Genomic DNA, 26,228 nt, shown 5'->3' on the forward strand with positions numbered 1-26,228 from the left:
ATGCGAAGTGCACATTTTGTCTGTGTAAGCCATCTGAGGCCTGCATATACTTGTGACAAAGCACAAAACTTCTTCTTTAAAAGCTCAACAGTATGAGCCCCTGGGAATACGTCAAGGATACACAAGGTGTAAAGTGCTTATAGACAGTTGAAACAATCTGCTGTCCTTGAATTGTCACCTCAACGGGTAAACGTGCCAAGTTCTGCCCTCCTGGCCTTGGTCATGCGCCAAAGTCATTAGAATGTGGAGTGCACTTGCAGTCATGCCATGAAACTCCATGTTGGCGTTATGATCAACTATACACGTCAAACATAACATGTCATTTACTCGAAATCGTCTACAATGGTTAAAATAATTAATATATCACTGAAAAAAAAGTCACAATCAAAATACAACACGCAATAACAAGGACGATGTTATATGTGACGAAATGATGATGAGGGTTTTAAAATGATGATCATAATAAATAACGATGTCTTTACAATCAACTTTATTAAATAACTAGAAGGTATTCATAGAATACTTACCCTGCACAGTCAACTTGGTGTGAGCCAACTCTTCTGTTTTTGAACGTTGCTTTTTTTCTTTGATCCATTATGGCTGCCAGACCACGTGAGCGATGACATCATAAATTTATATTCTCTAATATCATTGTTGCATAGATTATGCTCAATAAATTTCAAACTGATCAGACTAAGCGTTGTCCCTGTCGAATTATGACGTCATAATTATGGCACCAATGACGTCATCATTAACGGCACCAATTCCCCATATGGAGTTCTGTACAATGAGTCACGTTTCATTTTTTTTTCCATAGAGCGGTTACAGAGATATAGAGGTGCAACGTTTTTCGGTTTTTCCAAGATAGCGCCTGTAACACATGATATCTGACGTCATAATTATCATTAAAATATTCTACAGGAGGAGGCGCTCATATGGTGAAAAATTTGTGTCAATCGGAACAAGAATTGCAGAGGAATTTCTTTTTTTTCATACTGATCAGATCAAGCGTTGTACTTGTCGAATTATGACGTCATAATTTGGCACCGATGACATCATCAACATATCTTATTCCCCAAGGGGAGTACTTGACAATAAGGCATGTTTCCATTTTTTCCATGGACTGGTTTAAGAGATATAGAGGTGCGAAGTTTCTCCATATCACTCAATACCTCCGCCTGGTTCGCCATATCACTCAATGATGAAGAATCACTTAAAAAATTATACTAGCCGGATCCGGATCCGGATCTTCACCAAAATCTAATCATTTCGTCCTTGTCACATACGCTACATCTCTGCCAAATCTCGTCCGAATCCGTCTCCACATTTTAGAGATATCTTGTTCACAAACAAACAAATGAAAAATCACTCATATAGCGACACTTGGCAAAAGCGAATAAAGTAGAATGGCACTCGGTAGAGCATTCTTTTGACTTCACAAATAATTGGTGGTTGAATTATGTGACCTGATATGCAAATCTTCTTCAAATTAAGTTAATCGGATGAAAATTGTCAATTTTAGAAATTCGGCCTATGTTGACCTTTTGACCGATGTTGACCTCAAAAACTAGTTTGTGGTTGGTTTCAGTCAGCTGATATGCAAATCCTATTCAGATTTCACCTCAATCGGATGAAAATTGAGGATTTTAGAAATTTGGGAACAGTGGTTGACCTCAGGCCTTTGTTGACATTTTGGCCTATTTTGATCTCAAAAATAGTTGGTGGTTGAATTCAGTTGGCGGTTATGAAAATCCTATTCAAATTTAAAGTCAATCGGATGAAAATTGAGGATTTGATAAATCTGGCCTATGTTGATATTTTGGCCTATGTTGACATAAAAATAGTTGGGGGTTGAATTCAGTGACCAGATATGCAAATCGTCTTCAAATTTAAGTTAATCGGAAGAAAATTGGCAATTTTAGAAATTTGGCCTATGTTGACCTGTTGGCCTGTGTTGAACTTTTGGCCTATGTTGAACTCAAAAATAGTTGGTGGTTGGTTTCAGTAAGCTGATATGCAAATCCTATTCAGATTTCACCTCAATCCGATGAAAATTGAGGATTTTAGAAATTTGGGAAAAGTGGTTGACCTCAGGCCTTTGTTGACCTTTTGGCCTATTTTGATCTCAAAAATAGTTGGTGGTTGGTTTCAGTAAGCTTATAAGCAAATCCTATTCAGATTTCACCTCAATCGGATGAAAATTGAGGATTTTAGAAATTTGGGAACAGTGGTTGACCTCAGGCCTTTGTTGACCTTTTGGCCTATTTTGATCTCAAAAATAGTTGGTGATTGAATTCAGTTGACGGATATGAAAATCCTATTCAAATTTAAAGTCAATCGGATGAAAATTGAGGATTTGATAAATCTGGCCTATGTTGATATTTTGGCCTATGTTGACATAAAAATAGTTGGGGGTTGAATTCAGTGACCAGATATGCAAATCGTCTTCAAATTTTAAGTTAATCGGAAGAAAATTGGCAATTTTAGAAATTTGGCCTATGTTGACCTGTTGGCCTATGTTGAACTTTTGGCCTATGTTGAACTCAAAAATAGTTGGTGGTTGGTTTCAGTAAGCTGATTGGCAAATCCTATTAAGATTTCACCTCAATCCGATGAAAATTGAGGATTTTAGAAATCTGGCCTATGTTGATGTTTTGACCTATGTTGAACTTTTGGCCTATGTTGACATAAAAAATAGTTGGTGGTTGGTTTCAGTAAGCTTATATGCAAATCCTATTCAGATTTCACCTCAATCGGATGAAAATTGAGGATTTTAGAAATTTGGGAACAGTGGTTTACCTCAGGCCTTTGTTGACCTTTTGGCCTATTTTGATCTCAAAAATAGTTGGTGATTGAATTCAGTTGACGGATATGAAAATCCTATTCAAATTTAAAGTCAATCGGATGAAAATTGAGGATTTGATAAATCTGGCCTATGTTGATATTTTGGCCTATGTTGACATAAAAATAGTTGGGGGTTGAATTCAGTGACCAGATATGCAAATCGTCTTCAAATTTTAAGTTAATCGGAAGAAAATTGGCAATTTTAGAAATTTGGCCTATGTTGACCTGTTGGCCCATGTTGAACTTTTGGCCTATGTTGAACTCAAAAATAGTTGGTGGTTGGTTTCAGTAAGCTGATATGCAAAATCCTATTCAGATTTCACCTCAATTCGATGAAAATTGAGGATTTTAGAAATTTGGGAAAAGTGGTTGACCTCAGGCCTTTGTTGACCTTTTGGCCTATTTTGATCTCAAAAATAGTTGGTGGTTGAATTCAGTTGACGGATATGAAAATCGTATTCAAATTTAAAGTCAATCGGATGAAAATTGAGGATTTGATAAATCTGGCCTATGTTGATCTTTTGGCCTATGTTGACATAAAAATAGTTGGGGGTTGAATTCAGTGACCAGATATGCAAATCGTCTTCAAATTTTAAGTTAATCGGATGAAAATTGGCAATTTTAGAAATTTGGCCTATGTTGACCTGTTGGCCTATGTTGAACTTTTGGCCTATGTTGACCTCAAAAATAGTTAGTGGTTGGTTTCATTATGCTGATATGCAAATCCTATTCAGATTTCAAGTCAATCGGATGAAAATTGAGGATTTTAGAAATTTGGGAAAAGTGGTTGACCTCAGGCCTTTGTTGACCTTTTGGCCAATTTTGATCTCAAAAATAGTTGGTGGTTGAATTCAGTTCACTGATGTGAAAATCCTATTCAAATTTTAAGTTAATCGGATGAAAATTGGCAATTTTAGAAATTTGGCCTATGTTAACCTGTTGGCCTATGTTGAACGTTTGGCCTATGTTGACCTCAAAAATAGTTAGTGGTTGGTTTCATTATGCTGATATGCAAATCCTATTCAGATTTCAAGTCAATCGGATGAAAATTGAGGATTTTAGAAAATTTGGGAAAAGTGGTTGACCTCAGGCCTTTGTTGACCTTTTGGCCTATTTTAATCTCAAAAATAGTTGGTGGTTGAATTCAGTTCATTGATGTGAAAATCCTATTCACATATCAAGTCAATCGGATGAAAATTGAGGATTTTAGAAATTTCAAGAAAGTGGTTGACCTTTGTCCTACTTTGACCTTTTAGCCTCAAAAATAAGTAGGATTCTGTCGGACAACGAACTCTACCATTTGGTGCGGTTTCGTGTAGATCCGGTTAAAATTGTGACCTGTAGGCAAGTAGAAGTGAGCGGACAGACAAACACACAAACCGAAGTGATCAACATCCTTGTCAAAAAAAGAAAATAATTGCCAAGTAATATGAGGGAGACTTGCTTTGTGATACACAGCCCCCGACCAAGTTTCAGTTCAACATTTAAAAGTGTAAGGGGAAATGTATGCAAACATTTGCACCAGTAAACACATCCCTTTATTTGGAAGGTGTAGAATTTTTTTTTTTTTTTTTTTTTTTTTGTATACAAGATCGAGGCTCGTGAAAGAGCTAACATTAATCACACAAAAAGACAAACCGACACACAAAACACAAAAAACAAGGGGAGCGGCAGACAAGATGGGGAGAGAGGGGGAAGGACACAAACACAACATTTGAGAGCAGGGACATCGGGAGGACTTGGGGGGAGGTGGGAGAGGAATAAAACATATGAACACTGCAAGGACTCTGGGGTGAATTACCGGGGGTAGAAAAGATCTAGGTTTTCGATGGGGGAAGATAAGAGATGGTGGTGAACAGCTGTTTTTAGAACCACTTTAGAGTGGGATTGAAGGGAGTGGGGGAGTTTGTTCCAGAGGTGGGAGAAAAGGGGAATGAAAGAGTGAAGGTGAGCAGAGAGCCTAGACTTTGGCAGTTTAACCATAAGAGGGTTGCAGGCAGATCTTGTGCGACCTGAAGGAATATTGGGGGGGCAGAGCACAGAGAGAGCTGGGGGAGCAAGGCCGGAGAGGAGTCGGTAGAAGACAGAAAGACCACCAACCTGCCTGCGGTGAGTGAGTGAAAGGCCCTCGGAGTTGACTACATCGCAGGAGATTCCAATGATTCTGAAAGCTTTGGCCTCAACAGCGTGAAGCCGAGCAAGGTGTGAGGAAGGAGCACCAGCCCAGAGGGGGGAACAGTATTCCATTGAGCTGCGGATGAAAGCCTTGTATGTGGTGAGGAGCTCAGGTGTGCCAAGGAAGGACTTTGCACGACGGAGGATGCCCAGTCGGCGACTGGCTTTGGAGGCCAGCTTGGAAATGTGGTTTTCCCAAGAAAGATCATGGCAGATAGTGAGACCCAAAAGCTTGAGCGACAGAACTTCTTGGAGACGATTGTTGAGAAAGTAGATGGGAGGGTTGTCCAGTCGGTCCTTTCGGAGAGACATTGTAAGAGTGTGAGATTTGTCAGGATTGAAAGACATGTTCCACTTGTTTGACCAGTCTGTGATTTTGTCCAGGTCTGCAGAGAGTGAGGAGGCTGCAGACTGCCGATCTGAGGGATGAGGAATGGAGCGGCAGATAGTGGAGTCGTCAGCAAAGAGATAGAGAGGATTTTCCAGAGAGTTGGAGAGGTCATTGATGAAGACCAGAAATAGTACAGGGCCCAGAACACTACCTTGGGTAACTCCAGCCAGAACAGGAAGGGAAGATGAGTTCGGTGTTGAAAATAACAATAAACGAGCTGGTATTCATAGAATGATATAAATGATGTTAACACATCAACTCAAGTATGCTCAGCTAAAACAAGCCCGTGAGGCGAACGCAGCGAGCCGAGCCAAGTCAGTATGTATGTATGTATGTATGTATGTATGTATATATGTATGTATGTATGTATGTATGTATATATGTATGTATGTATGTATGTATGTATGTATGTATATATGTGTATATATATATATATATATATATATATATATATATATATATATATATATATATATATATATATATATTGTAACGAATTTGAGAAGTGTAACGGTTTTGAAAAGTGTAACAATTTTGGAGGAAGTGTAACGAATGTGAAAAGTATGGTTTTGTTGTGTGTAACACCCTCGTAATGTAAATAATGGTCGCAGCCGTCCTCCTAGTTAATTCCATGAAACTTACACACAGGCCACGATATATCTTTTTAAATAGTTTATTTCCTTATTCTATGTAGGCTAAATATGTGTTTCCCACTAGATTGACTCTGCATTGCATCAAACGAAATAAAGTGTAGGCCCCTCCGATGATCCATGGCAGCTCAAGTGCCAGGGATTCCCCCACTTGAGCTTTCACAGCAACCGTTTATTGCAGTAATGAACTGCTGTGCAACGTGACGGCGCAGTACCTGCAGCTGCTGACCGGTTTTCGCCATTTGCGGCCATTACGAACAAGGGGAGTGGCTAGAGAAGACGGGTCGCCCCCCTCGTCATAGGGGGGAGGAGTAAGTCAGCCCCGCTCATCCAACCCAGAACAAGGGGTTTGGCTAAGAGAGGGCGGAGCGGGAACCCCCGAGAAAGTGCGCGAAGGTTCGGTGAGGAAACCAATATAAGCCGCCGCGGGACGCACTCCACCCTCTTGCTCTGACCCCGTCCTCTTGCTTGCTGTCGCTCGTTGTTGCTGGGGAGAAGGAAGACGCCTGAACGAGCAGGTGTGTGCGAGCCATCGTGCGACCAGCTGCGCTGCAGCTAAGGGGGCAGCTAAGGGGCTGCAGGCCACGAAAAGGACGCGCCAGGCAGCAATCCACGCAGGACCCTCCATTGCCTCCCAAAACAACCATCCATCCTCAAGCCATACCTGCCTGCAATATCCCCCGTGTAAGTGTGAACGTCGTCTGTCCTAATCGTTGTCCTGGGGTTAAGTAAATTGACTAGTATAAGCTAACGATTCACTGTGTGACTGCTTCTTCCATCCATTGCTTGTAAATAACTGTGATCGCTCCTTCTTTTTGCTTGTGTGTATAATAAATCCTGTTATTCCTCCGTACTCTGTCTTCTTCTCTCTTCCTTCTCTTTCGGTCGCTTTAGAGGTTTCCAAATTGAATATCTGTGGTGTGATCTGGTCAACGTTGGGGGAGTCGGGCCAATCGGGGATCTTGTAACGGTCGCGGTCATACCAACCGCTCGGTCAAAATAACATCTTGTCCGCGACCCGTAACAATTGGTGTCAGGAGTGGGATTCGGACCTGAAGCGTTTAACGCGCTCAAAATTACAAAGTGGCCGAAATTTGCTTTTGTTTTACAAAAACCCGAATTTTGGAAATCGCGCCATGGCTGGTCAAGGCGATCGGATGCCGGTGGGTGAGCTAGAGGAGGGGTTAGGAGTAACCCAGGATCAAATGGAGGGGAGCAATGAGGAGGCGGTTGAGGGAGTATCAGACGCACAAGATGGCGTCCTCGCGCACGTGGGTGTAGCGGCACCAAATTTTGCCGCGCCCGTGACCGTAGCAGTACCAAATTGCGCTGCGCCCGTGGTCGCGGCAGCCGAGCCAGAGATGCCAGAGTACATGCGAGTCTTTATGATTCAAATGATGGCAAAAATGGATGCTCAGGGGGAGCGATTGGAGGGCCAAATGGGGGTAATCGGATGGATGCTCAGAGTGAGCAAATGAGGGCTGATAGTGAGCGAATGGGGGGCAACATGGGAGAAATGGGGGGCAAAATGGGAGAAATGGGGGAACGGCTAGAAGCTAAATTTGAGGGGTTAGACAATGGGATAAAAGAGGTGAAAAATGGGTTAATGGGGTTAGAAAATAGGATGGAGGACAAATTGCGGGAAATAGGGGAACAATCTGCCAAGGAAATCAAACGAATGGGGAACCAGATAGAGGAGGTGCAAATCGGGTTAGAAAGTAAACTGGATGCTCAGAGGGATGAATTGGGACAGATGAGGGTGGCATCTACAAAAGAGATGGAGGAGATGAAAGAGGGGATACGATGAGGTGTAAGTGAGGAGGTTTCGGGGCTACGCGAGGAGGTAAAGCGAGGTGAGAAGCGTATGGAGAAAGAGGTGAGAAATGGGACGGCAAAGTTACAAGGGGGAATAGAAGATCTGGCGGAGGAGGTGGAACAGCTGACAGAGGGACAGACGGAGTTAGTGGAGCAGGTTCAAAAGAACACTGCGGTACTAGGAGGGTTAAAGGCGACACAAAAAGAAATTAAAAATGACTTAATAGCGACACAGAGGCAATGTCAGATGGTACGTGAGGGACTGACAATGAGGTTGGATGAGGTGACAGAAGTAATGGAGACAAAGGACCGGCAGGTGAGGATGCACATAGAGACGGTCACGGTAGCCTTAGAGGACGAACTTGAGGAGACGCACCGGGAAATAAAAGAGGTGAAGCAAAAATTAGAGGAAGTGGAAGAAGAGGTGAGTGAAATTAAGAAGAGACGGACAGAAACTAAGAGAGAAATAAAGGAGGAGGTAATGGAATTGGTACAAGGTCGGTGCTCAAATCGTGATGTCGTGCTCGCTAACCAAATAAAGAGTTTGCAGGTGGCAGAAGAGGTGCGACGAAGAGGTGCCAAGGTGAGTGGCGATATAATCGGAAATGTACATGATGCGAGGGGAGCTTCAGTCGGCTTGGGGGTTGTTGTGGACCCGGGTGTTCGTGAGAGGCCGTTGGTGAAGTGTGTGACAGGTCAGGTGTGCGAAAAAAGAGGTGTGCGAGAATGTCCGACCATGGGGTGTGTGAGGAAAAAGTGCGCGCCGACCAGTGAGGGTGCTGTCGAGAGTGAGTCGGTCATAGCGCGTGTGCGATGGGGTACATGGAAGCGCAGTGTGGTAAGTGTTACGGAGGAAGTAACGAAAGAGTGTGCGCAAGAGGATGCGCGAGAAAGGTGTGTAACGGACAGGTGCACGGGGAAAGAGTGCGCTGTCAAGAGTAAGGGGGAATGCACGCCTGTGGTGAGTGTTACAGAGGGTGTAACGGGAGAGTGTGCGCGAGAAAGGTGTGTAACGGACAGGTGCATGAGGAAAGAGTGCGTTGTCAAGAGTGGTGGTGAGAGTAGTGAGAGTGGCACGGAGCGTGAGTTAGATGTGACAGGTGAGCGAGGATGTACACCTGGAATGGAAGGATGCACACCTGGAATGGTAGAGCTTGTGTGGGAATGCACACTTGAGTTGGTCGTGAGGCACGTGGTTGGGTGTGCGAGTGAGAGCACACCTGTGATTGTCACAGAGGAGGTGACCGAGGAGGGGGCGCGAAGAGGTGTGTTGGTGAGGTGTGCGAGCGACGAATGTGTGCCAAGGTGTTCGGTGGTCAGGTGTGTGACCAAGTCTGTGAGCGGAATGAGTGTACCTGGGTGTGTTAGAGAAGGTACGACGAGGAGCATGGGAACAGCTGGATGTATGGGCAAGAAAGGGGTAGCGTATGCGTGTAAGCATGCAGGTGAAGCATCGACGGTAACCGGGTTAGCGGTTAGAGCGACATATAGCCGAATCGGGCCCTCGGTGCGTGCCGGGCTTCGCGTGCCGCGAGAACCAGCGGGGATCCGAGCCACGGCGGGTTCGATAGGACCGCCGTACGTGATCCACGCTGTGCCTCGCTTGGAACGGCCGTGTCCGGGCTCCACTAGGCGGAGCGGGCAGCCCGATAGGAAGGGTCGTCATGGCGACCACTTTTTATTGAGACGTTCCGGCAGGTCGAGATCGGGCAATTGGATGGCTCCGCGCCGAGGTGGTGCATGGGATCTCGGCACGGGTAAGCCCCCGTCCCTGCACCGAGTGCCGGACGCATCCAGCCGCCGGCACCAAAGAACCCGCGTTCATTGCTCGGCTGTACGAAGCCGAACTTTAGAAGGGAATTGGCGCACCGAGAGGATCTAATAAGTAGACGGGTGATGAGGATAGTGTTTTGGCCCCGAAATTAGAAAAAAGCAAAATTTGATGATGGTAGAGTGATTAGCAAATTTTTGATTTATTGAATTTGGATGAACAAAATTTATAGTGAGAGACCCCCGATGTGGTGGGATGGCAAATCCACCATCCTTCACGGAGGGGGGGGGGGGGCAAAGGAGCACTAGTTTATGGGGTTGATGGCAGTGAAAACTAGCCCGGGAGGGTTAGGATATATCGTGTGTAGGGATCTAGCGAAGATGACATTAGGTAACGTTAAGGTTAGTTAGTGACTGATACCTGTAGTGGGGACGCAGGTAGTTTAGTGTGGATGATAATGACGTGGGAGCGCAATAGTTTAAAGGGGTGACTGGGAAGCGCAAGTTTCAGAGGGGAGTAGTTAGATGAGATGATGCCGTGTGTTTGAGGATTGAACAGGTGTGATTGCACAGGTGTGCAACTGAACAGGTGGATGGAGCAGTGTATGAGTGAGTGAAGGTGATTGTGTGTGGTGTTGACCAAATGGTCCAGGAAGGAAGGAGGGTGCAGGTGGCACCAGGTGTGAGTGCACAGGTGTGCACCAACAGGTGTATGGAATAAATGGTTGTGTGGAAGACATGGAGTGTGGAATATATGGAGTATTGGAATGGATGGTCGTGGAGTGAGTAGGATGGAAACTATAGAGTGGAGTGGATGGTGCGAAGGTGTGAATGGGGGAAGAGTGGACCCCCATCACGGATACCCGGGGCGGGTAGTGTAAGTGTTAGGTAGAGGGTATAGGTAAATTGTGGTTGGATATTGGCATCTGTGGTGCGAGTGGAAGAATGATGTTTGGATGGGTGCATTAGTGTTGTGGAAATGGCTGGGCGTGTAGCCTGTTAGTGTGTGTAGTTGGTTTGGGCACTCCACCACTGTGAGGATGTCGGCCAGGTGAGGCCGCAGGTGGGCTCTGGGAGCCAGTAGTTGTGGATGGGGCCCGAGGATCCGGAGGACGGACCCGGGTAGCCCAGTGCCAGAGGGCACCAAGGGGTGACAGAGCCAGGAGGGGCCTTCCCCAGTTAGATAGGTTAGGGTGAGGAGCAGGTAAGCTCGGGAGGCAACTGCAGTGGTGGAGGTGTGCAGGTGGGTAGACCTGCTGGGAGAGCTACACGTCACAGCCCAGAAATTGTGCAAGGGCACCGGGAGATGAATCGGGGGAGTGAGACCCCAAATTGAGAAGCACCACAGTTTGGTCAATGGGAATTTGGTTGTTAGAACCCATAGTGTAAGTGGCCAATGGATTGGCAGGGAAAGACCCCGGGTAGTGTAAAGAGTGTTAAGGTCATTTACAGGATAGTTAGGATTGGAGTCTCCTCGCACCATCTGCATCCACTCACCTGAGATGAGGTAACTCCACACCATGCCATGTTTTATTATTTTTCATTACTGCAAATGTTTTGGATTGTGAGACGCATCATGACGTGGGTGTGACATTGTGCGTAATTCCATCTCTCCCTCCTTATGAGGATTGATGATGAATTGGTGATGGCAAATTTTGAAGTAGAGGGATTGGAGACGAATTTGGTGTTGAAGGGAAAGATGGGGAAGACAAGACGTAGTGATGAATTTGTAAAGGTGTAAATTCTTGTAAATATGGGGTAAGGGCAAGGGTAGTGTAGGTGACAGGGGGGGTGACGTACGGTAGGGACGAGTTTTTCTCACTTCGCTCTCCGTACGCACTTCACCCTGCATTGCCTTTATTGACGTGTACCCTTGTGACCTTACCCCTCACTCATTTGTCTTCCCCCCTTTTGTCTCCCACTTGAGGACCTGTGCGCCATTGGGCGCCGAGGGGAGCGCGCGTGAGATGGCCATTGTGCACACGAGATTCTCAGAACCAGCATGCATTGCGTTGATGTACCACTTTATGGACCGCTGTTCTGCGGCCAAGTACCACTTGATGGACCCCAGGTTCTGGGGCAGGGCACCTCTGTTGGAGACCGGCCATAGTGGCCAGGGAATCTTGCTTGTGGACCTCGGTAAGGCGGCACCTATGCCAAACAGGTGGACCACCCTTAGTTGGCCCCTGCGGCCCTAAATAAAAATGAACACAAGTTGTGCTTTTTATTATTTCCAAGTAGGCCGCATGAAGCCAGAAGACGTCGGGAAGAACATCGGCCCAGCAGAGAAAGAGAAGACCACCACCAGTTGTTTTGTTGTGTTTATTATGAACAGTGGTGACTGTGCATCGAGTGGTGCTTTTGGTGCTTTTGTGGTGCTTGGTGGTGCTTTTGGTGCTTGGTGGTGCTTTTGGGTGCTTTGGTGGTATTGGTACTGGTGCATCGATGCAATGCGTGTTGTCTCCTCCCTCCCAACAGGAATTTCTTTTTCTTGTTCCCTAAAAAGAAAAAAAAGAAAAAAACACAGGTCCTGGGTTGCGTTGTAAATAAGAAATAACGTCACTGTAAATAATGCTCCCCACCGTAAATGTATAGTTTGAGAACAATTCCGTAATTCGGTTAGCTGTGGGCTTGAGTCTGTTAGACAGGGTGCAATGCAATAGGGGGACATACTTATTTGTGTTTTAAGATTGTCACACTCAGGATCAGGTTAATTGTAGAGGGAATTACACCTACGTGTCACACTAAGTTAAAGTTTTGTAGGCGCGAGAACAGGCCTGAAGAAAGGAGGGTGCAGTGTAACGAATTTGAGAAGTGTAACGGTATTGAAAAGTGTAACAATTTTGGAGGAAGTGTAACGAATGTGAAAAGTATGGTTTTGTTGTGTGTAACACCCTCGTAATGTAAATAATGGTCGCAGCCGTCCTCCTAGTTAATTCCATGAAACTTACACACAGGCCACGATATATCTTTTTAAATAGTTTATTTCCTTATTCTATGTAGGCTAAATATGTGTTTCCCACTAGATTGACTCTGCATTGCATCAAACAAAATAAAGCGTAGGCCCCTCCGATGATCCATGGCAGCTCAAGTGCCAGGGATTCCCCCACTTGAGCTTTCACAGCAACCGTTTATTGCAGTACTGAACTGCTGTGCAACGTGACGGCGCAGTACCTGCAGCTGCTGACCGGTTTTCGCCATTTGCGGCCATTACGAACAAGGGGAGTGGCTAGAGAAGACGGGTCGCCCCCCTCGTCATAGGGGGGAGGAGTAAGTCGGCCCCGCTCATCCAACCCAGAACAAGGGGTTTGGCTAAGAGAGGGCGGAGCGGGAACCCCCGAGAAAGTGCGCGAAGGTTCGGTGAGGAAACCAATATAAGCCGCCGCGGGACGCACTCCACCCTCTTGCTCTGACCCCGTCCTCTTGCTTGCTGTCGCTCGTTGTTGCTGGGGAGAAGGAAGACGCCTGAACGAGCAGGTGTGTGCGAGCCATCGTGCGACCAGCTGTGCTGCAGCTAAGGGGGCAGGTAAGGGGCCGCAGGCCACGAAAAGGACGCGCCAGGCAGCAATCCACGCAGGACCCTCCATTGCCTCCCAAAACAACCATCCATCCTCAAGCCATACCTGCCTGCAATATCCCCCGTGTAAGTGTGAACGTCGTCTGTCCTAATCGTTGTCCTGGGGTTAAGTAAATTGACTAGTATAAGCTAACGATTCACTGTGTGACTGCTTCTTCCATCCATTGCTTGTAAATAACTGTGATCGCTCCTTCTTTTTGCTTGTGTGTATAATAAATCCTGTTATTCCTCCGTACTCTGTCTTATTCTCTCTTCCTTCTCTTTCGGTCGCTTTAGAGGTTTCCAAATTGAATATCTGTGGTGTGATCTGGTCAACGTTGGGGGAGTCGGGCCAATCGGGGATCCTGTAACGGTCGCGGTCATACCAACCGCTCGGTCAAAATAACATCTTGTCCGCGACCCGTAACAATATATATATATATATATATATATATATATATATATATATATATATATATATATATATATATATATATATATATACTAGCTTGGCTCGGCTCGCTGCGCTCGCCTCACGACGTGTCGTTACTGACGAACGGGCTTATTGTGCCCCGTCGCACCGCGGAGTGAAAGGGGGACTATGGTTTTCCCCTCCGTCCGTGCGTGCGTCCGTGCGTGAGTGCGTCCGTGCGTGCGTCCGTCTGTGCGTGCGTCCGTGCGTGCGTGCGTTGAACCTTGTGAACGGAATATCTTGAAAAATAAGCGAAGTACCAACTTTTAATCTGGTGTGTGCCTGTATCTAGGCATAAGGAAGAACGCTATTGAAAATTGGGTCGCCACGTCAAAATCAAATATGGCCGCCTTGCGTCTTCCTCTTTGTCAACTCACATCACTTCACCGACGGGGGACCGAGGCGGAACGCTTGTTTTAGCTGAGGATAATGACTGCACCTGAGTTGCTGTGTTGTCATGATTTTCACCAATCATAACACAAACAATTATTTTGCACAAATGTATTTGTTGTGTTTGTGATATTACATTTTTATAGGCAATTTAGGTTGGAGATTTATGTTGAATGTTTTTTTTTCAAGAAAGAACCCCTCAGCACACACATCGGGGAGGGGTAGGTGCAGACTGGAAGTTTGGGACGATTACACCTCACCACCACGTAATTCAAAACATCTCACCACCACGTACTTCAAAACACCTCACCACCACGTAATTCAAAACACCTCACCACCACGTAATTCAAAACACCTCACCACCACGTAATTCAAAACACCTCACCACCACGTAATTCAAAACACCTCACCACCACGTAATTCAAAACACCTCACCACAAAGTAATTCAAAACACCTCACCACCACGTAATTCAAAACACCTCACCACCACGTAATTCAAAACACATCACCACCACGTAATTCAAAACACCTCACCACCAAGTAATTCAAAACCCCTCACCACCACGTAATCCAAAACCCCTCACGACCACGTAATTCAAAACCCCTCACGACCACGTAATTCAAAACCCCTCACCACCACGTAATTCAAAACCCCTCACTACCACGTAATTCAAAACACCTCACCACCACGTAATTCAAAACCCCTCACGACCACGTAATTCAAAACACGTCACCACCACATAATTCAAAACCCCTCACGACCACGTAATTATAAATACCTCACCACCACGTAATTCAAAACCCCTCACAACCACGTAATTCAAAACACCTCACCACCACGTAATTATACATACCTCACCACCACGTAATTCAAAACCCCTCACCACCACGTAATTCAAAACCCCTCAAGACCACGTAATTCAAAACACCTCACCACCACGTAATTCAAAACACCTCACCACCACGTAATTCAAAACACTTCACCACAAAGTAATTATAAACACCTCACCACCACGTAATTCAAAACACCTCACCACCAAGTAATTCAAAACACCTCACCACCACGTAATTCAAAACACCTCAACACCACGTAATTATAAACACCTCACCACCACGTAATTCAAAACCCCTCATGACCACGTAATTATAAACACCTCACCACCATGTAATTCAAAACACCTCACCACCACGTAATTCAAAACACCTCACCACCACGTAATTCAAAACACCTCACCACCAAGTAATTCAAAACACCTCACCACCACGTAATTCAAAACACCTCAACACCACGTAATTATAAACACCTCACCACCACGTAATTCAAAACCCCTCATGACCACGTAATTATAAACACCTCACCACCATGTAATTCAAAACACCTCACCACCACGTAATTATAAACACCTCACCACCACGTAATTCAAAACCCCTCATGACCACGTAATTATAAACACCTCACCACCACGTAATTCAAAACACCTCACCACCACGTAATTCAAAACACCTCACCACCACGTAATTCAAAACCCCTCACGACCACGTAATTATAAACACCTCACCACCATGTAATTCAAAACACCTCACCACCACATAATTCAAAACACCTCACCACCACGTAATTATAAATACCTCACCACCACGTAATTCAAAACACCCTCCCCACCACGTAATTCAAAATACCTCACCACCACGTAATTCAAAACACCTCACCACCACGTAATTATAAAAACCTCACCACCACGTAATTCAAAACACCTCACCACCACGTAATTCAAAACACCTCACCACCACGTAATTTAAAACACCTCACCACCAAGTAATTCAAAACACCTCACCACCACATAATTCAAAACACCTCACCACCACGTAATTTAAAACACCTCACCACCAAGTAATTCAAAACACCTCAGCACCACGTAATTCAAAACACCTCACCACCACATAATTATAAACACCTCACCACTACGTAATTCAAAACACCTCAACACCACATAATTCAAAACACCTCACCACCACGTAATTATAAATACCTCACCACCACATAATTATAAACACCTCAACACCACGTAATTCAAAACACCTCCCCACCAAGTAATTCAAACCACCTCACCACCACGTAATTCAAAACACCTCACCACCACGTAATTATAAATACCTCACCACCACGTAATTATAAATACCTCACCACCACGTAATTCAAAACATCTCACCACCACGTAATTCAAAACACCTCACCACCACGTAATTATAAACACCTCACCACCACGTAATTCAAAACACCTCACCACCACGTAATTCAAAACACCTCACCACCACGTAATTATAAATACCTCACCACCACGTAATTCAAAACACCTCCCCGACACGTAATTCAAAATACCTCACCACCACGTAATTCAAAACACCTCACCACCACGTAATTATAAACACCTCACCACCACGTAATTCAAAACACCTCACCACCACATAATTTAAAACACCTCACCACCACGTAATTTAAAACACCTCACCACCAAGTAATTCAAAACACCTCACCACCACGTAATTCAAAACACCTCACCACCATGTAATTTAAAACACCTCACCACCAAGTAATTCAAAACACCTCACCACCACGTAATTCAAAACACCTCACCACCACGTAATTATAAACACCTCACCACCACGTCATTATAAATACCTCACCACCACGTAATTCAAAACACCTCACCACCACGTAATTCAAAACACCTCACCACCACGTAATTCAAAACACCTCACCACCACGTAATTATAAATACCTCACCACCACGTAATTATAAATACCTCACCACCATGTAATTCAAAACACCTCACCACCACGTAATTATAAGCACCTCACCACCAAGTAATTCAAAACACATCACCACCACGTAATTCAAAACACCTCACCACCACGTAATTATAAACACCTCACCACCACGTAATTCAAAACGCCTCACCACCACGTAATTCAAAACCCCTCACCACCACGTAATTATAAATACCTCACCACCACGTAATTATAAATACCTCACCACCACATAATTCAAAACACCTCACCACCACGGAATTCAAAATACCTCACCACCACGTAATTCAAAACACCTCATCACCACGTAATTATAAACACCTCACCACCACGTAATTCAAAACACCTCAACACCACGTAATTTAAAACACCTCACCACCACGTAATGCAAAACATCTCACCACCACGTAATTATAAGTACCTCACCACCACGTAATTATAAACACCTCACCACCACGTAATTCAAAATACCTCACCACCACGTAATTCAAAACACCTCACCACCAAGTAATTTAAAACACCTCACCACCAAGTAATTCACAACACCTCACCACCACGTAATTCAAAACACCTCACCAAGTAATTCAAAACACCTCATCACCACGTGTTTCAAAACACCTCACCACCACGTAATTCAAAACAGCTCACCACCACGTAATTCAAAACACCTCACCACCACGTAATTCAAAACACCTCACCACCACGTAATTCAAAACACCTCACCACCACGTAATTCAAAACACCTCACCACCACGTAATTCAAAACACCTCACCACCACGTAATTCAAAACACCTCACCACCACGTAATTCAAAACGCCTCACCACCACATCATTCAAAACAGCTCACCACCACGTAATTCAAAACACCTCACCACAACGTAATTCAAAACACCTCACCACCACATAATTCAAAACAGCTCACCACCACGTAATTCAAAACACCTCACCACCACATCATTCAAAACAGCTCACCACCACGTAATTCAAAACACACCACCACGTAATTCAAAACACCTCACCACCACGTAATTCAAAACACACCACCACATAATTCAAAACAGCTCACCACCACGTAATTCAAAACACACCACCACGTAATTCAAAACACCTCACCACCACGTAATTCAAAACACCTCACCACCACGTAATTCAAAACACCTCACCACCAAGTAATTCAAAACACCTCATCACCACATAATTCAAAACAGCTCACCACCACATAATTCAAAACACCTCACCACCACGTAATTCAAAACACCTCACCACCACGTAATTCAAAACACCTCACCACCACGTGATCCAAAACACTTCACCACCACGTGATTAAAAACAACTCACCACCACATAATTCAAAACACCTCACCACCACGTAATTCAAAACACCTCACCACCACGTAATTCAAAACACCTCACCACCACATCATTTAAAAACACCTCACCCCCACATAATTCAAAATACCTCACCACCACGTAATTCAAAACACCTCACCAGCACATAATTCAAAACACCTCACCACCACGTGATTCAAAACAACTCACCACCACATAATTCAAAACACCTCACCACCAAGTAATTCAAAACACCTCACCACCACGTGATTCAAAACACCTCACCACCACGTGATTCAAAACAACTCACCACCACATAATTCAAAACACCTCACCACCAAGTAATTCAAAACACCTCACCACCACGTGATTCAAAACACTTCACAAACACGGAAACAAAAGTTTGAGGGAGTAGTTCAGTTACAACACAGACACTGCCCAGATATAAATATATATATATGTGTGTGTGTGTGTGTGTGTGTGTGTGTGTGTGTGTGTGTGTGTGTGTGTGTGTGTGTGTGTGTGTGTGTGTGTGTGTGTGTGTGTGTGTGTGTGTGTGTGTGTGTTTGCTTGAGCAGGTGTTGAGCCTGACAAAGTAAAAATCACCTGGCAGGTGAACAATCATCAAGGTAGCCAGGCTGTCCTCTCAAATTGGAAACCATCAAGCCGGCTGTCTTATCCGCTCGTGGGTGTGAAGTATTTAATGACACTAATCAGTGGAAACAGTCCATCCGACCTGGTGTCACAACCGAATTAACTGTACCTGTAACAAGGCCGTGCTGGTGGCCATGAAATGCTTTACCTTGATGACCTTTTAGATTGGAGCCTTCACCTGTCACGAGACATTTCCACAACAATCAGCACAAAGTCTCGAGTTCAATGGAGGCTGAAACAAAGAAGGTTGTGGGAAATACAGGAACCACTTCAGATGTGGAATCACTCTGCTCATTTCTACATACATTAACCTACCTGTACACCAGGTACACCAGGTACACCAAGTTACACAGGCCTCATCGTGTCTCACAAAGGTGACAAGGCTAATACCAGCTGCCGGTTCATAAAGCTCTACGAACAACCTCCCTGGAATTAATCAAACCTCCATCATCAGGTTGTATTATTCAGGTGTTGTATTACATTTTCACCACAAGATGAGAAAATATTTAGAAAATATATTTTGGCAACAGAGAGTCGCTTTGTACCGGGAATATGAAGGGAGGAGGGGTGAGAGGAGGGAAGGGTAGCGGAGAGGGGGGTAGGGTAGCGGAGAGGGGGGAGGGGTGGGGAGAGGGGGGAGGGGTGGGGAGGGGTGGGGAGAGGGGGGAGGGGTGGGGAGAGGGGGAGGGGTGGGGAGCGGGGAAGGGTAGAGGAGAGGAGAGAGGGGAGAGGGGGACAGGGGAGCGAGGAGGGTAAGGGAGGGGGAAGAGTGTGGAGGAGGGAGGAGGGGGAGAGAGGTAGAGGAGAGAGGGAGTGTAGAGTAGAGGGGAAGGGGAGGAGAAAGAGGGAGTGTAGAGAGGAGTAGGGGAATGGGAGGAGAGAGAGGGAGGGTAGAGTAGAGGAAAGAGGAGAGAGGGAGGGTAGAGGAGAGGGGAAGGGGAGGAGAGAGAGAGGGAGGGTAGGGAAGAGGAGGAGAGGGAGGGGAGAGGGAAGGGGAGGAGAGAGAGAGGAAGGGTAGAGAGGAGGAGGGGAAATGCGGGGAAGGGAGAGGGGAATAGAGAGAGGGAGGGTAAAGGAGAGGGGGAGGGGAGGAGAGAGAGGGAGGATAAAGTAGAGGGGGAGGGGAGGAGAGAGAGGGAGGGTAAAGGAGAGGGGAAGTGGAGGAGAGAGAGAGGAAGGGTAGAGGGGAGGAGGGGAAATGCGGGGGAGGGAGAGGGGAATAGAGAGAGGGAGGGTAAAGGAGAGGGGGAGGGGAGGAGAGAGAGGGAGGATAAAGTAGAGGGGGAGGGGAGGAGAGAGAGGGAGGGTAAAGGAGAGGGGAAGTGGAGGAGAGAGAGAGGAAGGGTAGAGGGGAGGAGGGGAAATGCGGGGGAGGGAGAGGGGAATAGAGAGAGGGAGGGTAAAGGAGAGGGGGAGGGGAGGAGAGAGAGGAGGATAAAGGAGAGGGGAGGGTAAGGAGAGGAGGAGGAACAAAGGGGGAAGGAGGGTAAGATACATTGAGTGTCGCTTAATGGAGTGCACACTCACCTGGAGTGCACACTCACCTGGAGTGTACACTCACCTCTGAGCTGTCTTTCCTGGGTTTGAATCTCGACTGTTGTAAACTGGTATCCAGGTGTGTGTCACCTCCCCGGAGATGCATCAATGCGTACACTAAATGAACGTCCATCTGACAGCACTGGATATTGGTGGACGTTATAGATCCCCGGTGTATGTGGCGGAGACCAGGTGGGTTTTCACCTGAACCCTGAACAAATTACATATTCTCGCCAAAATTTACCACTAATCCACATTTGACAAGCGAAACGAACCTGCCAATCGCCTGATCCGGGTTGACAGGTAGATGACTGTTACACCTTCTTGCGTGTGTTGGACTGTTACACCTTTGTATCATGTAACCTTGTGACCGCTGCAGGTAAACAATGAACACGTGACCTAGTCCTGCTGAGTCATTGATGAATATTATGTTTAAATGCTCAGAACGAACGAACGATGCCATCTTCACCAAACCATCTCACATTTCTGACCGATCAAAACGTTCTGTACAATTTGCGGTGTCACGTGATCCATATATTATTTATTAATTATACAATGAGTAATTATTTCTTTTTTTTTATTAATTTTTATTTTCGTGGTTCTATCCAAAACCTTCTTCTTCTTTACAATCATTACATTGGGTTTGAGGATGTTGTTAATTACCCTGCGCTCGCCAAAGGCAGGTTTAGGCATTAGGTTGAGTATGCGTGGTGTACATGTGGTGTACATGCGTACATGGGGTGTACGTGCGTACGTGTGGCGTACATGTGGTGTACGTGCGTACGTGTGGTGTACGTGCGTACGTGTGGTGTACGTGCGTACGTGTGGTGTACATGTGTACGTGCGTACGTGTGGTGTACGTGCGTACGTGTGGTATACGTGCGTACGTGTGGTGTACATGTGGTGTGCGTGCGTACGTGTGGTGTACGTGCGTACGTGTGGCGTGCATGTGGTGTCCGTGTGGCGTGCATGTGGTGTACGTGTGGCGTACATGTGGTGTACATGTTGGTGTACGTGTGGTGTACGTGTGGCGTACATTTGGTATACGTGTGGTGTACTTGTGGTGTACGTGTGCTGTACGTGTGGCATACGTGTGGTGTACGTGTGGCATACGTGTGGTGTACTTGTGGTGTATGTGCGTACGTGTGGCGTGCATGTGGTGTGCGTGCGTACGTGTGGTGTACGTGTGGCGTACATTTGGTATACGTGTGGTGTACTTGTGGTGTACGTGTGCTGTACGTGTGGCATACGTGTGGTGTACGTGTGGCATACGTGTGGTGTACTTGTGGTGTAGGTGTGGCATACGTGTGGTGTACTTGTGGTGTATGTGCGTACGTGTGGCGTGCATGTGGTGTGCGTGCGTACGTGTGGTGTACGTGCGTACGTGTGGCGTGCATGTAGGGTACGTGTGGCGTGCATGTGGTGTCTGTGTGGCGTGCATGTGGTGTACGTGTGGCGTACATGTGGTGTACATGTTGGTGTACGTGTGGCGTACATTTGGTGTACGTGTGGCATACGTGTGGTGTACTTGTGGTGTACGTGTGCTGAACGTGTGGCATACGTGTGGTGTACGTATGGCATACGTGTGGTGTACTTGTGGTGTACTTGTGGTGTACGTGTGGTGTCGGTGTGGCATACGTGTGGTGTATGTGCGTACGTATCTGCATTTTAAAAATTCATTTTCTCGACAACCGTTGGTCCGATTGACACGAAATTTTACCATAGAAGCGCATCTGCCTGTAGAATTGTTTTATTCTTAATTATGACGTCATAGGTCAAGTGGTACGGATACCATCTTGGAAAAACATTACGATTCAGTATACAAAAAAAGAAAAAAAAAAGAAAAAAAACCATATCTCCCAAATAGCTCAATGGAAAAAAATGAAACATTGCTCGTTGTCAAGTACTCCCCTTGGGGAATAAGATACGTTGATGGTGATGTCATCGGTACCTTAATTATGACATCATAATTCGACAAGTACAACGCTTGGGGGAGAGGGTGATGCAACCACCCTACGGGTAATGTGCTGATTCCTAAATTAATCCAAACTAACTTCGTTTTTCGAGTTCTAGGTAACAATACCTCAGGTGTGAAGACTGTGAGTCCATCCACAGCTTGAGTTGTAAAACATGACGTGTCTGTTTCCCCGTTTCTCATTAATGTCTCTTTTTCATTCACTTCCTCTGTCCCTGAACCCCAGTCCTCTTTAGCCCTGCCACTGATGATCAGCAATGACCTTGCCAGAGTAATATGTTCTGCTCCGCTAGGAGTCTTGTCCAATGTACAAAGGGAAACACACAGTGCGGCCCTTTCTTTAACCCAGACCTCAACCCACAGCCTACATTCCCTGGTCTGTGGAGCTCCTAGCAGTGTCCATTTCATTTTATGAATTCATGGAATGTCTCCCTGCACCAATGCACTCATTCAACATATTCTCCAATCTGCCCATGGTAGACACACTCACTACAAGGTATATACTCTGTGATGAAGATTCACTTCCTATCACGACATATTCATTATAACTTTACGCTTAATTTATTTAGTGGAATGTTAATGAATAAAACCTGAACACTGCACCAGCCAATTATAATAATAAATAAATAATTATGTCGATGGGCAAGAAAACAGGAATGAAATCAGATACAGCTCTTCTCAATGGTCCGCAGGATCACTCGGCCTTAGATTTTTCGATTTCATATCACGGGACCTTCCAGGGGCGCAGGGGTCTCCCACGGGGGTCCCCCTAAATCAGCAGAGGTCTGAACTACAACCTCAAGAGATGACCGTCAGTCGACTGCTCAGGGCTATTTATTAAAAATAGTGTCGGCCATTAAAAAGCTAAAAGAGAACGAGAAATCAGAGATTGCATTCCCTTGCCTGGACTTGTATTGTGTGGTTTTATTGTACGTATTTTATAGACGTACTCGCATTCTAATTGCACAGTACATACTGTCGCGTCGCCGGGGATTACGGATGGCCGACCAAGCTTTAACTCCAAGGCGTATACCCAAACTGGCGGTTCCTTTGGCACGCGTGGGGGTGGAGGGTAGCAAGGGCTTACCTGCACGGATTTCACTCGGCGTCCTCGAACCCATGAAAAATAAACAAGACAGAACCCAAGGGATTAAAAATGCAACAACTAAAGGTTTAATGAAATTAATGCAGGCATTAACAAAACCAAAGGTAAAACAAAACGAATTCCTATATTGAGGCACCTCCATACGGACTCGTATACAACGCAAGGGGATGATGGATTAAAAATAAAATGTGGTGTGGTGCGTTGGCCGGTACTCAGCTCTGGTCTCCTTGACCTGTCTTGGAACAACCGCGTGGGAACCGCACAAGATGGTGTGCAGTTGCACCTGTAGCAGCCACTGACCCATGGCGTGACGGACAAACTCCTTCCTCCTCCAATCGTCATGATCCACCGGGCCCCGCCACTCGCTTCGCTAGCGCGCACCACTCCACATGCAGCCGCCTCCATCGAGGGCACGGGGAGAGAGGGAGAGAGAGCAAAATGCGTCCGCCTTCCACGCAGCCAGGAACAGAGAGCGCGAGTGAATGTGACCACCTGCGACCAGCCAGGGACAGAACAAGAGTAAAAATAGCAGTCACTTCACCTTTTTGCTCCTGGTGCTCGAATGTTCGGTGATGACGTCACACTCTCACTAATCGTGCAGCGCCGTCACATCGCCCCATCGTTCCTCAACCAACCGTCCTTCGGGGAGTGGCCTCACGGTCACACTTGGCACCCATCGAGAAGATTCGGCTGGGGTGGTGTAGTCATGTCTGGGTACCGTCAGCGATCGCGGTGTTTTAATTAGGTGCTGATCGCATGGTTGACCGAATTAATGTCATAATAACAAAGGGAAAAATCACAGAGGCAATCACACACTGGGAATTTACCCCTATGCCCTAACTAATTAGCATAGCTCCACGGCATGGAGACACATAACGCTTTCACGGACATCCGGCCTTGACGTAAATACATGAGGTTTCTTCTTCGTGACATTCGGAGTATGCTACTCTATACAATCCTACCTCGACTAAGGTATTTCATTACCTACTCCCACACACGTAACAATACTTTATAGACATAGTCACATTCTAATTGTACCGTACATACTTTATAGACATATTCACATTCTAATTTTACATACTTTATAGAGGTATTCGGTTGAAAAAAGATAATGTGTAAAAGATGTAGTCTATGTTGGCAAATGTGCAGACAAACAAACAAACAAAAAGACAGACAGACAAACAGACAGACAGACAGACAAACAAACAGACAGACAAAAAGACAGACAGACAAACAAACGGGCCCAAATGCAATACCGTCTCCTTTGGGGAGGGTAGCTCAAACGACACTCAGTAGAGCACCTACCTCTGCCAGGCTGAACAGTTTACATGTTGTATCATGTTTACATGTTGTTTACATGTTGTTACATATACATGTTTATATGTTGTATCCCACCGATAGGTCGGATCTGGATCTGACATGAACCAAAATGGATTTGGCTTGTTATTGTCACTTAGTCAACTCATCCTGCAAGTTTCGTCCAAATCCGTCCACAACTTTTTTGATATATCCTGCTCACAGACAGACACACAAATAAGGTAAAAACATAACCTCTGTTCACCCTCGGTGGCAGAAGTAAAAAGACAAAAAATTGTAATAACATCCTGAAGAATGTTTTTGAGAGGAAATATTTGTACAAACGTCAATGTTCAATAATTGAACCAAGTGCTCAACAAGATGTCCACTCTGTTCTACACAATTATTATATGCATCAACAGGTTCGCGCAACAATCCCGAGATAATCAGAATAACTGCATCATCATACTAAAATACGCCATTTAGTGTCTGTCTGTCCATCTGTCTGATGAATTTTTGACACCAATACATCCCGTCCTTACTTATCCAATCTCACCCAAACTTGACAGGATGACGAAGGGTTACACAATGAAGGTTGTAACGCATTCATTTGCCCCCCTCTCCAAGGGGTTTTTCTCCCCAAAGTGGGTTTTCCCCACCATTGCCGTCAATAGCGTTGCGTGTTGAGGTGTATATAAATGTTACATTAGCTTTATCGTAGCGTTTGTCCAAAGAAGAAGATTTATCGTGGCGTTTTTCCAAAGACGCTTTTAATAACAAAATTAATGATAATCGCATATTGTTAATGTTATTATAAAACAATATTAATACAAGTAATGTCCCATTTCCCCCAAGGCGTTTTTCCTGCAGTGATAACGTGTATAAATAGCTTATAGTTATAATGGCGTTTCTGTGGGAGCAACGGTTTCTACAGGAAGTAAAAATATTATAAACCACAAACACGTATGATTTGCTTTTTAAACAGTCGCTAATGCTCTTTGTAACACTAAATGAAGAAATTTGGAGGAATCCCGACATCCGTGAGGTAAGTTTTACTTACAGAACTGAGCGAAGATCTACTGTACTCTATATAACCCACAAATGTTGGGTTAATAACATGGCCCTTTCTGCCGCTACCGTGGCATTTTTCGTAGCGAACTTTTGAAACTCGCTCCTGCTTTTTAACACGAAACTGAAAGGGTGAAGCTCGGGTTGTGCTCCTTTACCAAGCAGCTAGCTAGCGCTTGCCAAGCCAGCCGTTCCTTAAAGGTTTTGAATGGAATGCTTGCTCGAATGCTTAAACCACTTGGCGATCTCTCCACAAGAAACTTGGTAAATGAACACACACCCAATGTTCTTGAGACCCGCCCATAGATCGACTGTAATCTACATACCCCAAAGAGGAATGACCCTTCTTGCCGCTCCCGTAGTTAGCGGGTGTAGGCCTACTAGTCTTTCA

The 26,228-nt window shown here is 45.4% G+C and overlaps 1 long non-coding RNA gene across 1 annotated transcript in view; it reads right to left on the reverse strand.

Annotated features, from left to right (window-relative positions):
• The window catches only part of LOC137423887 (uncharacterized), a 145,211-nt gene extending 124,483 nt beyond the window's left edge, over positions 1-20,728 (reverse strand). The window contains exons 1-2 of the long non-coding RNA XR_010983800.2: positions 20,419-20,728; positions 19,006-19,089 (exon numbers count right to left, since the gene is read on the reverse strand). This is a non-coding gene — a long non-coding RNA (uncharacterized LOC137423887). The remainder of the gene's footprint in view (positions 1-19,005; positions 19,090-20,418) is intronic.
• Positions 20,729-26,228: the final 5,500 nt, after the last annotated feature.

The sequence above is a fragment of the Myxine glutinosa genome, chromosome 3, assembly GCF_964187855.1.
Source record: "Myxine glutinosa chromosome 3, kmMyxGlut1.1, whole genome shotgun sequence".
Classification (NCBI taxonomy): Eukaryota; Metazoa; Chordata; class Myxini; order Myxiniformes; family Myxinidae; genus Myxine; species Myxine glutinosa.